Raw genomic sequence first — 16,455 nt, forward strand, 5'->3', positions numbered from 1 at the left:
GCAACTACACGGTCCATCAGGTCGTCTGCCCGGACCAATAAGAAATCTACACGTACCACTCCAGCAGACGAAAATCTGCCATAAAATGCGAGCTGATTTTGGATTTTCATCAATCTTCTTCTCGTTCTCGTCATAAAGGGACAGTGTAGATCCGCGTTCATCCCTGCTCCGTGTAGCTGCCGTGTGGCTGCCGTGTAGGTCCGTGTAGCTGCCTTGATGATCCGTGACGGTCCTTGATGTGACAAAAATACGTCATGGACTGCCAAAGATACTCACGGCGCCTAACCGATCGTTCCAGGCAGCCACACGGACCATCACGACAACTACACAGCATCCACATGGACCATCCCGGATTCCTCTGCCAACAAGGCAGTCCACGGATGACGACGGATGTTTTTAACCTCCAAAAACGGCCGTGTTTGCCTTCCGGACGTCCATGGACGTCCCCTGACCTCCAGGAACCTCCAAGGATGCCCAAGGCGTCTACATGGATCTCGATCCCTGGATCACCCCGGATCAGATTCGGGATGATCCGGCATGTGTATGTGTACCCACACACACTATTATGCATTTTCCCTTTCGAGTACTAGTATTCCGCTGCAAAGGAGACTTCGAAACAAAAACAAACGTTTGAATGAAATGGGGAGGTGGGGCAAGTGCATGGCCAAGCTGTAGGGTTTTAATGCTCCGAGAGGTCTGCTACTTACAACTACACACACTACTACAACCCAGGAACTAATACATGTATGTCTGATCTTCATTGTCTCCCGGACTCCCCTGTATATATATGTATATCTGAATCTCTCACTCTCTGTCTCTTTCTCACTCTCGATGTTGGCGACGGTGAAAAATGTTAACCAAGTTTCCGTTCACTCCTATCTACTTGGTGGCGCTGTGTCTCTCAGATTCATCTTCTTAGTTCATATCCACGTTGCCATGTCAACAATATCTTTCTTCTCCCATCTCCGGCCCTTCTTTTCTTCCAATCAAATGCGAATGATGACCAGGGGTCTGTTTTTGCTAGAGGGTGAGCGCTCCTCTAACCATTATGTCTAAAAGTCGTCCGGTTCCGAAACACCTGCTAACCAACTATTACCTGTCAAGGCTGCAAACAGAGGTTATTTTTCTAGCATTATACGGTGGCGATAGTTAAGAAGTACCTTCTGGCGTCCATGAGACATAATGAGACTATACACATTGATTGAAGATGCCCACTGGGTTATCTGGGTCAAGAACGGATTATCCGTGAGGGCCACAATAACTCAACGTGATGTTTGACCATTATTTTGTAGCGGCTATCGCCCTACATTTATCTCTCTATATGTGTGTATGCGCAGATGGGAGTGAAAAAACTTTTCTCCAATCGTTGCTGCTGGGTCATTTTTCTGTCTTTATACCACTGTGGCCATGATCGTTCGGTACTTTACTTTAACAGTATTTCTTCGGACATACAGGCCACCTGTATAGTCAGCCACCATTCAACCTGCCTCCACGTCCCACTCTTGGTAAATTTTGTCTGAGAGCGCTGGCATATGGATTATACCTTTATCACAGAAGAAATCCCGTAGAGCAATGAATGCTTGTTTTGCATTATTATGAAAACTGTGCGTTATACATGTTATAATGGAAAGAAAACAATGAAATACACACGTAGCTTCACTTATCAAAGATGTATGAAGTCAAGAGGCTGTAAAAGCCACTGTATTACTTTTTGACCCCCCCCCCACCCCCACCACCATCAGAGCAGTGCACGTGGAGCTATACAAAAATCGAACACCTGTCTGTAACGGCCCACTGTTCCTTCTGTTTGTCATGGACAAATGTCACTGCATGAAGCACATGCTTACGAATCACATTTCGTTTCTTTTTTTCAAGACGTCCATGAAATACATTTGACTCTCTCAATCAAGACAAAAGAAGTCAACCTTGTGAAATTCATAACAGTTTTTGACTTGCCGCGGTTATTCACCCCCTGACAAACGATTAAGAATAAAACCTAATTCTTTTTTTTTTTTGACAGAGCGAAGACAGCTCTATCCTCCCACATAGTATTAGTCGAAGGAACACCACTGCACAGGTCTAATTCATCAAGCTGTCATGAGGATGAGTCTAAGGCTTAAAGCTGATCTGCCACCTAATACGTGATGTACATACTATACCGTAAATGGATCATATGCGGCAGATCAGAGCTCACCAGTCTCTCTGATAATTTTTCCCTTACGAAAAAACGTTAAGCCTTTAATGGGGAGACGGGGTGGGCGGATGCTGTGTGGGTGTCGAGTGTAAAGCAGGTGGTGGTTGCCGACTTTTGCGGTAACAACACATGATTTAAGGAGGTCACATAAGTAAGCTAATGTATTCTGTGTGCATGCACAGAAATGTATGTGTTCAACTGCTTCTAAAGGTACTAGATCTAGACTTAGGTACTCGATCCAGATCGACATGCATGATTTGCAATCTCTAAAAGTTAAGCCATTTGATAGTCTAGAAGCGCTCAGACATCTATTGGAAACGTCTGCTTTGAATTTACTAAAAATCGTGTAGACGCAGTTAAGAGCTTGGGTGGGGAGGGGAGCTATACGTGTATGTAGTTCCATTAATACATTGTTAATAATGATTTTTTCGTGATGATACTCACGCGACAATAACAGATTTCATATTTGACCCATCCTTACTAGATTGTGATTTCCCATGTTGGCAAAATAATAATGGTATAATGATGATAATTCTACTTCATTATTATTCCTCTCACAGGAGGAGACCTCTAGTGTTTAGGTCCCATCTGAGGCACAGAGGTTTTGCCTCTACCAGAGGGAATGGCTTGATTACACACAACAAGACTTACTTGGATTCGAACCCGGGACCCGAACCAGAGCCATTCGAATAAAAGGAAGATTCGCTCTACCGATCGAGCCGTCTACAGGCGTCAGCTGATCAAAGGGCAGATGAACGCAATACAGTGTCATGAAAGAACGGATCACATTTTAAGTACAGATGTCAGTAGAAGCCTATGTCTAGACATTAAGACGGTTCTTAGTGTTTGACAGTTAGTAGTATGAAGTATGGGTCAAACTGAAATTTTTTTTTTCATCACCACTGAATAATCCCACACATTACCGAGCCGCTCAATCTATACATCTCTTGAGATCTGCAAATCGGTGTTCGGCTGTACATGTACAGCAACAAGGATTATCATGATGAATCGCTTCGGTTTAATATGAAAGCTTATACAGGGTCTAAAAACTGCCCAGACGCCTTAATGATACTTTTGATAATGCTTGTATTTGGTCGTTTTCAGAAACCACGGTCGCAAAAGCTTAAACAGGGCTCGGAGGAGATTAATTCTTGGATTTCAGGAATGGCTTATACAAGTACATGTACTAAGAGTAATCTGTCTGTCATATATACCATAATAAAAGCGTAGAATGATTGATGAAGTCCTTTTGAAAACCAAATAAAACAGAACATACAACGACAACCAAATATTCTTTCAGCAAGTTAGATTAGATATCGAAATTAACATCTAAGTTTAGTATAGGGTCAGTTTGTCATACTTATTGTCATCGATGGTTAAATACTCTTCTTTCTTTTTGCAGAAAATCAGTTGTGTGTATGTGATCAAAATATAGTTCGTTGTACTAAATCATAAATATTATGTCACATACATACATACACACACACAAAACTCTGGTGAATTAGTATTAAAGCGAAGTGACGGAGAAATTAACGGAGCGGTATAAATCTGATCACAGATGGGACTGAAGAGAGACGGATGTTAGACTTAATGTTTAAATGTGCTCATACAGATCATTTAACATGGCGTATACAGTTACCTCATCTAAGCAGTCTTGGCCGCAAGACTTATTATGTTTAACTAGCAGTATTCGTTGATTAGCTACGGAAGTGTATGCAATAAAGGTTGTTATGGGGCCTAAAAGTATACCACGCTGAAACTGTCAACAAACAAACAAACAAAAAAGTGGGGGGGGGGGGGGGGGGGTCAAAAAAGTGTGGCCAGTAGAGTGTATGACAAGTCAACAAACTATTAAGTCACCGACACTCTGCAGGGGCAGTAACACCAAACCCAATAAAGGGGTTTCATTATGCACCAGTTTTAAAGAAAGTCGATTGAGAAATATACATAGTAGAACACATGCACCATGTATATTAATGATAAACTGTGCCTGTCTTTGACCTCAAGGCGGAACACGAAGGTTTTCATTACAAAAATAGGGGTTGAGATCTGACTATCATAAACCTCTCAAAACTTAACGAAATCCGTCCAGAAAATGTGGAAAATGTGACAGCGCACACAAGCAGGCCCCTATAAAAAAAAACCCAATCTTTTCTTGTATACAGACGTAGCAAGCAAAGGAGTTATCACAAAATGATACAGGGGCTAGATTCTTAAATGATACATCTCCGTACTGGAATTTGAATAACATCCGTCGAGAAACATGACCAGTATTGCGCACACGGAAAGTGACGGCGGCGGCGGTGGTGGCGTATGAAACGCCGCAAAATCCAAAATATCCTCCGGTATATATGAACAGCGGGATATACAATGATAAATTTTCTTGCCCGCAAAAGCGCAGAAAGTCAATTTTTCCCTCGAATGTTTCAATTTACGAAATTGACTTTCTTTGTCCTCACTGAGAGACAATGATTTTTTTTTTCAGATGTGAAACAGTAAAACTCTACACAAACATCACGTGACCAAAGCAGCTCTTCCGCGAACAAAAACTACGTCATACCTATTGATGATGACTGCATAAGTATTTGTATTTTATTTTCTTATATTTTTATTGTGCCTTTCAATCGACGTTTCAATGATTTCTTGCTAGCATGCAGGATATGAACTGAATTTCAGGGCATTGTTGATTATTGCACCGACGGATCTCGACTCCATACCACCTGAGTAGTTTGCGAGCTATCCCAATTCACTATACTACATCGTGAACAAATTGTCGTCTGCACTACCACGGACCTCTGCATCGCGATCGCATCGGACGAGGGCCACCTCTTGAAATCAAGCGTTTACAGTACTGGTACAGTATGTTCCAAAAAAAAAAAATGCAATCGGATTTCCACATTGATAACTTTACAGTTACTTGATAACTTTACATTGATAACTTTACATTGATAACTTTACAGTTACAATCGGATTTCCACATTGATAACTTTACAGTACTGGTACAGTATGTTCCAAAAAAAAAAAATGCAATCGGATTTCCACATTGATAACTTTGAAAATGATTATTTATCTATTTATTTATTTATTTTTTTTTTTTTTTTTGGGGGGGGGAGGGGGAACAGAAGATGTGAAAAATATGGACCAGCTCGAGCACCATTACCTTTTTCCGTATCAAAGGTACTATTCTTTATCATTCTTTATGTATTCTTTTATTGTTTGATCTTTTATTTCTAATACGTGTGTCTATAGATAATTATCTAAAGGTGTGAAACCGACACGTACATAGGGCCTACATGCTGCTGACACGAACAAACAGAGTTTGGTTTCGTACTATAAGGCAGTTTGCGTACCATGGTAAAGTTTATTTGTGAATAATGTTTCTGCAGGGAAGTTTGGAATTTATGCCAGAAATTTTAACAAAAAAAAATCATCAAATGAGGTATGATACAAAACGTTTTTTTTTAAATTATTTTTAAATACTTCTATTTGAATTACCCCGAACTTTAAATCTGCAACACGTTTAGCCACGTTCGAGCAGATTCTGTGCTATCTCTTCGCGGGTAAATGTCGAATACACATACGCATATGTACACACAGGAAGGTGAGACACCTCCCTGGCACACACACACACACACACACACACACACACACACACACATACACACACACCAACGCTTGTCGCTTGCGTGGCTCTTATAATGCAAGGTAAACTGACTCCCCTGAGTAGTCTCCGAGTCATTGACGTCATAATAAATGCACTCGGGAATATATAGCACTGCGCCTTGCACACGGGGAAAAGTATATATCTTGCAGCACCAACCAACATGACAAATAAAAAAAAAAATATATATAGGATAGTACTCATTGTCATCGTTTTCATCAAAGTGCAAAAGGAAACAAACAAAGAAAGAAATTCAGGCACTCACAGGCATTATAAATTATGACTCTCACGTTATAGAATGACGCATTTGCTTTGTTTGAGAAAGTTATCTCGCTGTGGTTGTTTTTCCCCATGTGAATACAGACTCCAGTGCCTGGAGTGTAAGCCAATGAGATTAGTACTGACGTCCACTTTATACCATGAAACTGAAAGCTTTTTGAAAGCAGCCTAAAATCAGAGAGGATACAAATCATTTTGTACAATTCGGCCCATCACAACAAAAAATGTAGACCTTAAAATGACCTATGGCATGGAAATGCATGTTGACTTGCTTTCATCTATAATACCCTGATCATGAATTACATGGCAAAAAGGATACAAAAGTAATCCCACATAATAATTATTTCATAATAATTTGTATGCTTTTTTTTCTTTACATTACTTGAATAAAATCCACCAAACCAAAATTTTGTCCATGACACCACCTGTCAATCCCTGCTATACATTACTATACTGCGACAAAAGACAAGGGAATGCACCTTCCCTTAACTATCTTAAAGGGATCGTACAGTTTTGGTTGAGACCTAATTTCAGGTTTCTAACATATTTGGTGAGATAATGAGAAACCTCCTATAAAATATGAAAGAGCATGTAATTCTATGAGGAATTCAACGTTTATTTGATGAAAATTCGTTTTGAAATGGCTGAGATATCCAAAAAAAAAAAAAAAAAGAGCGATTCTAATAAAGTGTGGGACCCACACTTTATTACGGTTGATTTGTTTTACTTTGTTTTTGGATTTTCAGTCATTCCAAACCCGATTTTCATCAAATAAACTTTGTATTCCTCTTAAAATGGTATGCTCTGTACTATATCATAAGTGTTTTCTTGGTATCTCGCAAAAAGTTAAAAGCCCAATTCTCACCTCCACCAATACTGTACCATCCCTTTAAAGTGCATATTCTATACTCGCACTATATTATGATTTAATAGCCCTCCTAGTGCCATCCACGTTTAGTTCTTGTCCATAAGTATTACGTGTGAAATTTGTGCACATTCGACTCATCGGCACACAGAGGGTTTACAAAAGGAACTGCACCAGAGATTTTAACTCTTCTCATGCATGTATTAATATACAAATTGCATGAAAGAACCTTGAGCCATTTCAAATATAAGCAAGTAAGAGATAAATAGTAAAATTTGAGTATTTTCATTCGACCATTGACCTTTGGCGTTTGATCAAATGGCCCATGACTGTCTATGAATAATCACCTGCATCTGCTAATTATATAAATGATTTCCATCACAGTGCATCTTTCCGTTTTTAAACTAAATGGCAAAATGATGAAATTTTAGCATCTTCACTTCACCTTTGACTCCATGGCATAAAATGGCATAAATCTTCCCCTATTGTACAGTAGGGTCTAATGCATATTCATGAAAAGTTTAATTCAGCGTATTTAGTCATTTCCATGGTATGGGGTGAAATTTCAGGATCAAATTGTGTTATCTAGCATTTGAACCTGACCTTTGTCCGTTGTTATTAGACCCCATGACCCAGAATTTCCCTAAAGAATCATTGTCAGGTATAAAATAGGCGTATAATATTATCTATATAAAGTTTCATGATGATACCTTGAGCCATTTCAGAGATATAGAGGAAACAGTGAAATTTTAGCATTTTCTTCAGTTGACCTGTGACGTTCGATCCCATGGTTCATATCACTCCCTAGAAAATCCTTATCCAATACATGTAGAAGTTCACGAAAATACCTTCAGGTATTGCAGAGATACGGGGAGAAATAATGAAAATGTTGAATATGACCTTGACCTATGACCTTTGACCTTGAGTATGCGCCCTCAAGTTGATATGCGCAGCTTTGTCCACCTATACACATAACTATAACTAAAACGGTTCTTAAGTTTTACTTCATCCACAAAATCGATAACGGACTGGAGGACAGACGGACAGAAGAACTCGAAATCATAGTGCCTCCGGCGACACTTAGTATAGCGGAGACATAAAAAAAAAAACCAGAAAGCAATCGACATTGTGTACTAATTTTCCGAAATTCTCCAGCTAATAAAAACCAAGGCAAAATGTCATTAATGGCATTTACCGGCATCTTTTATACAATTACTAAGGGGACGGTTTTAATGGGAAGTTGGACAAGACAAGCAAGTCTCTTTGTATTAAGATTAACCATGGATTGCACACATTGTTGTGTGTACAAATAATGAAAACACTCACTTCTACAAAAAACAATATTTACATTGTATTATACTTTGTATCATCCTTTTTCCCCTAAACGAGCGTATTGGCTACAGAGTGCTGCATGCATAGATATAAAGTAAATTACCGACACGACTCTTTGTACGTGTTTTTTTTTTTTTCATTAAGCATGTGTCGAACAAAGTCAGGAAAATGTCTAAAAAGGCAAGCAATAGAATTGTCTTGCATCCTTCTTGCTTGTTTTTCCGACTGTTGGCACAACGATATCAAATATTCATAACAATGGAGGGGAGGGGGGGGGGGGGGGGGAGGGTAGAGCTGACGGACAAGGCTTAGAGACTTTGCAATTATAGAAAGTATTATCGGCCAGACTTGAGATATAGAGACAAAGGGATGAATGTTTGTCTCAGAGCTCAAGGGAACTCTATTCACGCAAGAAAGAAGAAAGGGTATTTTCTTGCTATGATTGCCCGTTTAGTTGCCAGCGTCTGCATGAATGCTTTCTGATAATACGTATTTACATCGACAAGAAGTATGGACATCTAAGACATGTATAGGACACCTAGAAAGTTTATCCCATTTGAAGAGTAAATTAGAAGACACACATACATAGAAAAAGAATATGTGACAAGAAAGGCCAGGTATAACCAAAGGAGTGATAATGCCCATCTCACTATAGAGTCAATTCTTACTCCTTGATTCTTCTTGGTAACTTCAAAATATAAGGGACGAATTAAGAAGAATGAGGTAGTTTACGTGAAATCCAGGGTAATAGAGTTTATGTGCTTCAAAAGCCCCAAATAGGCCTCAACCAGCGTGTGGTTTACGTAGGGCGACGTCACACTCACTGGTCCGACATTGACACAAAATGGCCGTACGAATATGAAATTTTCAATTTCGTGCGAGGTTGGGCACGAACAAACATTGTCAAAAGCCAATCAACAGCATGACTCCTACAAAAGGTCACACTGTGGCATCCTATCAACGCAATACAAAGATGGGAATATTTATTACCCGAAGAAAACACGAAGGAAACAAAGTGCCTATCCACACAATACGAAGATGAGAATATTATCACTCGCAGAAAACATGAAGGAAACACAATGGATACACTAAGATTTTGCACTTGTCGCAAAGTTGCTGCTGACGGCGCCTGAGAAAGTCCATGGACAGTCACCAGAATGTTTGAATGTTTGAATGTTTCTGTTAATAAAAGTTGATATAGTTGAATAGGTAGTCGATTCCAAAGATTTGGTCCTATGTTAAAAAAAGGCACAATCATCCATGTTTTATTCTGGGTTTTTGGAGTATAATAGCAGTGCATGTGATGACGAACGCAGACTTCGTGTCTAGTTGTCTTCGGAAATAATAGTTATTATAAACAGGTATGGGGGGAATAAACAAATAACAGAATTTAGTTTTCTTTTCTTTTCAGCGGGCAGCTAAAGTAAAGAATGGGGGATTGAATAAGACGTATTAGTGTTTCTGTCGTTGAAGTTTTATAACATCTTTGTTTGGAAGATTACACGGCAATGAATTCGAAAAATCCAAACGAGAGCAAAAGTAATCAAAGCATGAATAAACATCTAAGACGCGGATTTGTAGAAAAAAAAGAAGAGAGGTAATGAAATGGCATTTACCCCTAGAATCAGACCATCAACACACAGCAGTACAATACCAAATGTTGCGACGCAAACAAGAAAAAGCACACCAACAAATCAAAACAAAATCAAATCAAAACCACAAAACACAAAAGACATTACATTGATGTGAAATCATATCAAGATAATTGCATATCTGAAATGCAAATAATTATGTATGCGTCTCTTTGTGCCCTTCAAAAATCACAAGTTTAAGCAATGTATCAATACTCCTCCACCCCCACCCCCCCCCCCCCCCCCCCCACCCCCGGGAGAGGGCTATATCGACAGCTGCTAGACAGGAAATTAGATGGTATGATCATAACGAAAATCAATTCGTATTTAAGACAGCTAAGGAGAAATAGCGAGTCGAGATAATAGAAAGATAACTTAAGACAGGAGGAGAATGAAAGATGTCCGTTTCGTCTGACGTCATAATGTCTAGATGTTCATACATGGGATCGTACATGGAGTCCTTGACTAATCTTGAGATGCCCTTTCTTATCGTCCAGAGTAATTCACAAAATTTACAGGCTCTGTTTTTCTTGTAGATATCTTTTTTCCCACATACAGTTAAAGAATATGATTTTAACTGCTTTATACTTATAATTCATTTGTTAAAATGTATAGTACAAGATTGCTAGGACTGTATTATTTTTCATTGGAATTTTAGTGAATTCAAATCCTTTATTCATGCCAGCGCTATCATGTTACCTTGTATATACTTGATATGAAAATAGAATTATTTTGATTGAATTGCATTGATTGAAGATGGCTTATTACACCTATTGCAATGTACAGAGAGGAATATATATATATATATATATATATATATATATATATATATATATATATATATATATATAAAGACGATGAAGACAAACAAGTTGACATAATGCATTAGAATCCAACTTCATTTATTTGTAAACCAAATTTTCGACCCTTGCACGGATCTTCCTCAGGGTAACAAGATCCGTGCAAGGGTCGAAAATTTGGTTTACAAATAAATGAAGTTGGATTCTAATGCATTATGTCAACTTGTTTGTCTTCATCGTCTTCATGCTCTTATTCCAACACGCGGATAATAATACCATTAGCTCTTATTCCAACACGCGGATAATAATACCATTATATATATATATATATATATATATATATATATATATATATATATATATATAGAGAGAGAGAGAGAGAGAGAGAGAGAGAGAGAGAGAGAGATTGAGAGAGTTGGATACAGAAACAGATAAACATCACAGGTCATGATATAAGTGACTTGTAAGACGAGGGGCCATAACATGCTGATGAGGCATGATAAATGACGAGACTTAAAGGGACTGTACAGTACTGGGTGAGGTAAGGGATTCATGTTTTGAACATTTCTAAGTGAGATTATGAGAAACCTCTTATGAAATATGAATGAGCATGTAATTTTAAGAAGGATTCAACGTTTATTTGATGAAAATTGGTTTTCAAATGGCTGAAATATCCAAAAAAGTGATAATAATAAAAGGTGACATGCCACAACTTTATTAGGATCTCTTTGTTTCACCTTTTTTTTGGATATCTCAGCCATTTCAAAACCGATTATCATCAAATAAACTTTTGATACCTCTTAGAATTGCATGCTCTTTGACATCTCATAGAGTGGTTTCTGAATATCTCACGAAATGTTAAAAGCTAAATCCTCACCTCGACCAGAACTGTACACACCCTTTAAATACGATGCTCATCATCTATCTAACTGACCCGTTTGTTATTCACCCCTGCCTCGTGATAGACCTCTTAAACACCAATGAAACATCGTAGCTATAACCCAGGGGTCCTAACGTGTGGCAAACTGAATATGAGCCGACATTCGTCTGGCGATAAGGAGATAAGGTAACTATAAAAAGATTGTAGACGGTATCGCATTGCGCACCGGAGATTGCAAAACAGCTTTGGGGGAAAATACAGCGCAATTATTCAATTCCTAATTACTCTCAATACAATCAGATTCTAATACGAAAGCCTACAAGTTCCCAAGTCGTTTCGAGTTGACAAGACAATTATTTCCTGTCATAAATATAGTGTGCACCACCATTGATTTGAGCGAAGTCTACCTCCAACCAGGGAGGTGGGAAGACCTTCCGACCTCCCTGCTCCTTACAAGCAATATCAGTTTCACTTCATTCCGCTATGCATTTTATGTCAGGATGCGGCTGTATTTATGTGGCTTCAAAAAGAAGAGGTGGAGTAAAGATGAAATGATTATCGATAGATTTGGAAATAAAGCAAGTATATGTGTGAAGAAAAGTGCAGGTTTTTCCAGCCAATTCATTGTTTTATCATTCACTTTCATATTAGAAACACTTGTTTTAGCCAAATGCGCTCAGGCATCGAAATTCAGGTTGTTGTTTTTTCGTCGTTAGAAATTAGACTATAATGTGGTAACCAAAATTTGCATTTCCGCATTCAAATTCCTTGAGGCTCATGCATTTTTTGGCAATGGTTATTCAACTTCATCTCAACATGTCGCCAGCTCATTCAGAATTATTCAAATTCGCATATTACTATATAGATGGGCAAAAAACCAAGTTCCTGAAAGTTCATAAAGAGTACATTGCTTCTATCTAATAGATTGAAAGTTAGAAACGTCTATATCATGTGGATCACACATGATGATGTAAATAAGTAACGTGAAGATTAAAACAGATGTGATAATCTTGATAAAAAGAAGGATTAATGTTGAAGTTCATATGAAATGTTGAGTAAAAGAAGAAAATCTGGATGTTTAAACAAACAACTGCTGATTATGATTATGAAATTTAGGATATAAAGGAAAAACTTCTTTCTTACTTTATGTGTATTACAAATTTAAATGCTCCGTTGTGAATATTGATCGCACATAAACGAAACTGAAAGTGTGTTTAAGTGCTTATACACAGTTTGGAAACTCATGCCCAACAACGAAACTGAATGCTTACATCCGAATTTGAACTTGTGACCATTGATTTGGGTGGCTAAAACGAATTTGAAAGCCATAAACGTGAAATTCTTTAACCAAAGTCACTCCACTGCTTCCAAAATACGAATTTAAATGCGCACAAAAATGAAAATGAATGACATTTTTTATTTTCATAAAATTGGCCTGGAAAACCTATTTTAACCGCATGCCGACACTCGCCAAATTTAGCAGAGAACTTGCCCAGTGGTTATGATAGCTAGAAGCACGGCTGGGAACGCCAATCGGAACCCGGTGACCCTGTCTTCCACAACACTATTGTCTCGCCCGAGGCATAAGGTATTTTGTCTACAATTACTTACACATCTATTGATAGGAATGCCCAAATTGCATGGTTATCGCCGTACTGGTATTTCTCAAAACAATGTCGCTATATGATATTGAAAAGCGTTTAGGTATAGAGAATAGCATAGACCTGTAGCTTTGAATTCTAGCGTCATCAACGCGCTAATGCTTTATACAGTTAAGCCATGAAAATGTGACACAAAACAATATGCTATTCGATGCGCCAATGGACAGATCTGCGGGCAAATTCATTGGTGACGAGTCCATTACAAAAGGTACAGAGCAATTAAGGACGATCATCAACTATATCAAGTGTTCTTTTATTTTGTTCTGTTTTTCCTGAGGGGGGGGGGGGGGTGTTTCCATTACAACGAACACAACACTTCGGCCAAGTGATTTTAAGCATCGATATCGCGCAACTCTGAATATGCGACAAAAATGGATAGCAGATCCTATACCAAAAAATTATTGCCCTGTATGGTAAACAAGGGATATCGTTTTTATCGGACTATAAAATATACCCGGATCATATTGTGTGACAGCCAAAATAATAACGACAGGTCACGGGTATCTGAAAGTCTATTGACCGTAGACACGTAAGGAGTTAATTGGCACTCTCGATGTGGCTAGATGAGGATAACAAAATAAAAAAACGTTTTGCTTGTCCCAGTCTAGATGTATATATTGTAAATTATCATTATCCATGTTGTTCTGTTTTACCCCGATATTGAAGAGTGTCGACATGACCCTGATCATCAATCCATGATCGTTACCGTCCACACACTCCATCAGACTCTCATAGTGCTTTCATAGAGTTATCGATGTATATATCACTGGCCTTTCTATTTCAGCAGTTCAGTATTCGTTAAGTCTGAATTTATCTCTCTGAGCATGCTGTTTTGATAACGGTTGTGAATACACTTAATTGTCGCCACCTTTACACCTGAAACATATCACAAAGCGAAGGCGTAATCTACATCATGATTGTCAGTATCTATAGTTTGGAAAGTGGCTTCATCGAAGATTGAATAATCTTATATCATATAGCAGCGGGATACTGGAATACAGGATACAATCTTAAGTGTGAAAGTGTTTTCTGGCTAAGAGCAGTTTCGCGTCATTCGTGACATAGTGATAACGTATAATGATAATGTTTTATACAGATGTAAAAACAAGCAATGAAATCAAATGGATGAACTATAAACTAACGGAAGGATTTGTACATATCAGGCAAGAGTTCACAATATACCAATAAGAAATCTTGTTAATCACACCTGAAAAACGATAAAATCATGACCTAAGACAAAGAAAAAGATATAGAAAACGATCCACAGGAGACGAGATGGTCGTGCAAACGTAACAAGAAAATTTTGTCCTTTAAATAGTGCAGCCCATTCAAGACCTTGAAAAAGTACACTGAGAAAATTGTAAACAACATTTATAAGTTTGACTCGAATACCGTCTTTCGATCAATAAAGCAGGTTAAATTTCTGTGTTGGTGTAAATTCGATCACGACATCTATGCCACTGCCTTTGAATAAATCGATGATATTGATACACTTACCCGTTCTAGTATGTCACAAGATCATAAACTGTTGCTCCGATTATTGAAATCGATAAAGTTTCAGTGGGATGTGATCAAATATCTTTGCATGGACGGAACTGATTGCTTTTCAGAGAAAGCAAACAATAGTTACGAGTAATTAATACCCTATATAAAGGGAGTAACGAAACAGTTTATAACTATAGAAAGGCGTCAAAAGTATTTACAGTTTTTTGAAGAATGGAATAGCCATCACTGTAATGATATGGATATACTTTTCTTTAAGGGCAAGCGGAAGAAGATCTTTAACCTTTACAAACACAAATAGTTCAAATACACACAGAGTGCCGCTGTTAGAGAAAGAATAAGAGGAAGAGTGAGGGGGGGGGGGGAGGGGCGTAGCGCTGTGTGTTCCAGAGTCATAGCTACATAGAGCCTTAAATAATGATAACTATATGATAACGGTATACAATTTTATTACCTCATATAATAGGAACAGATAGACAGACAGACAGACAGATAGACAGACAGACAGATAGATAGATAGATAGATAGATAGACAGATAGATAGATAAATAAATAAATAGATAGATAGATAGATAGATAGATAGACAGATAGATAAATAGTATAGATGGATAGACAGATAGATACATAGATATATAGATAGATAGGTAGATACATAGATAGATAGATAGATAGACAGATAGATAGATAGATAGACAGATAGATAGATAGATAGATAGACAGATAGATAGATATTGAAGTCCGATGTATTTCTTGTTTGTCAGTTTCACAGAAGTTTAAAAAGCATGATAATATTACAATTCTTAATTTTCTTTTGAAAATAATGATAAATGTTCTACATTGATATCGTCATCTACCTCTTTGTATAACACCACATGGTTGTTGTTTTCTTGATATTTTGTGCTACAGTTTTGTTCTGTATGCACCAATCACAAAACTAATTTGCAACTCAAACCTGATTTTGAAAACTTTTGCGGGTAGCTAATATAATAACTGGCAATCATATACCGACTGAGTGACCCGGATATATCGTAACTGTCGCCTCAATAAAAGAAGGTGCACTACAGAGAGAACGTAATCTGATACAGTATGTAGGGTGCACATCGAGTCCTAGGACTTAATGCTGAACACCTCGAAAGTCAGGCATGTCAGGAGGAGATGTTACAAGGGTAACGACTAAATTAAGTTTTTGTTTCACAATTCACTTTGCTGGTATTAATCAGTGTTTATAGTTCTTCCACTAAGAGCGAAAAAGGAGAAACGTTTTTCTGATAATTTCCTCACCGATGGGTTCGCGCCTTCGGACTATTAATTTCACTCGTTAATCCTACAAACAACATAAATATGTTGTAAATAGTGTTGTTTTTTTTTGTCTAAATAATGATAAATGTGTCGTGATAACAGTACATGTATATACAACTTTATTACACATTATATAAACATAAGAACAGACTGACAGAGAGATAAGATATTGCAGTCACATATACTTTTTGTTTATCAGTTTCAAAGAGGTTGATGGATAGATCAAGACAATATCAAAAGCTGCGCTGATTTTTTCACGAAAATAATGATATACTAAGTATCATAAGGTTCTTCATTGATATCGTCATCTATCTCTGTAACACAGCATATTTACCGTTTTCTTGATCTT

Source organism: Diadema antillarum, unplaced genomic scaffold, assembly GCF_040938485.1.
Source record: "Diadema antillarum isolate AM-2024a unplaced genomic scaffold, OU_Dant_1.0 seq00000604_RagTag, whole genome shotgun sequence".
NCBI lineage: Eukaryota > Metazoa > Echinodermata > Echinoidea > Diadematoida > Diadematidae > Diadema > Diadema antillarum.